Here is a 1,320-nt window from a genome sequence, read left to right as displayed (position 1 = left end):
CCTGCTGATTAAAAAACGATTAACAAAGATTAAAGCTTCTCGGCGGCGTCTGCCGGCGGCTGGGGGGAGCCGGGGGGGCAGCGTGGCCCCTGTCCCGTCCCGTCCCGTCGTGTCCCCGTCCCCGGGGGCCGCGCTCGCCCCCGCCCCGGCAGCTGGCAGGCGCCGCTCGCCCCGGGCGGCTGATGCACCCGCTCCCGGATCCCGGCGAAACGGGGCACCGGAGGGGGGGGGGGAGAGGCTGGTGCAGGGCCGGGGAGCTGCTGCGAGCCCCGGCCTCCTCCTGCGTCGCTCCCATCCCTCCGGCCTCCTCCTCTTCCTGCCTCCGACCTCCTCTTCCTCCCTCCGACCTCCTCTTCCTCCCTCCATCCTCCTCCCTCCATTCTCCTCTTCCTCCATCCTCCTTCTCCTCCTCCCTCTATCCTCCTTTTTTCCTGCTTCCATCCTCCTCTTCCTCCCTCCCTCCATCCTCCTCCCTCCAACCTCCTCTTCCTCCTTCCATCCTCCTCCCTCCATCCTCCTCTTCCTCCCTCCCTCCATCCTTCTCCCTCCAACCTCCTCTTCCTCCCTCCAACCTCCTCTTCCTCCATCCTCCTTCTCCTCCTCCTCCCTCTATCCTCCTCTTTTCCTCCTTCCATCCTCCCTCCATCCTCCTCCTCCCTCCATCCTCTTCCTCCCTCCATCCTCCTCCCTCCAACCTCCTCTTCCTCCATCCTCCTTCTCCTCCTCCCTCTATCCTCTTTTCCTCCTTCCATCCTCCCTCCATCCTCCTCCTCCCTCCATCCTCCTCTCTCCATCCTCTTTCCTCCATCCTCCTCCTTCTCCCTCCATCCTCTTCCTTCCTCCATCCTCCTCCCTCCATCCTCTTCCTTCCTCCATCCTCCTCCCTCCATCCTCTTCCTTCCTCCATCCTCTTCCTCCCTCCATCCTCCTCTCTCCATCCTCTTTCCTCCATCCTCCTCTTTCTCCCTCCATCCTCCTCCTCCTCCCTCCATCCTCTTCCTCCATCCTCTTCCTCCCTCCATCCTCCACTCTCCATCCTCCTCCTTCCTCCATCCTCTTCCTCCCTTCATCCTCCTCTCTCCATCCTCCTCTTCCTCCATCCTCCTCTTCCTCCCTCTGCTTTGTCTTCTCCCAGGCCACAGGAGAGGGGACCCAGCCCAGCTGCCGCTGCCTCCGCCTGGATGCGACCGCCCCGGAGGTGCCGGAGCGCCGCGCCGCGGGGTTGTTACGATGTCGGCCGTCAAATAAAGCCTGGCGAAACCTAGTTCTGCGTTTAACCTCGTTTTTTGGGGCTGGAACAACCCTCCCGTTCGGACCGAC

The sequence above is a fragment of the Apteryx rowi genome, unplaced genomic scaffold, assembly GCF_003343035.1.
Source record: "Apteryx rowi isolate R43461 unplaced genomic scaffold, aptRow1 scaffold_9, whole genome shotgun sequence".
NCBI classification, from domain to species: Eukaryota; Metazoa; Chordata; class Aves; order Apterygiformes; family Apterygidae; genus Apteryx; species Apteryx rowi.
This window is presented reverse-complemented; position numbering follows the sequence as displayed.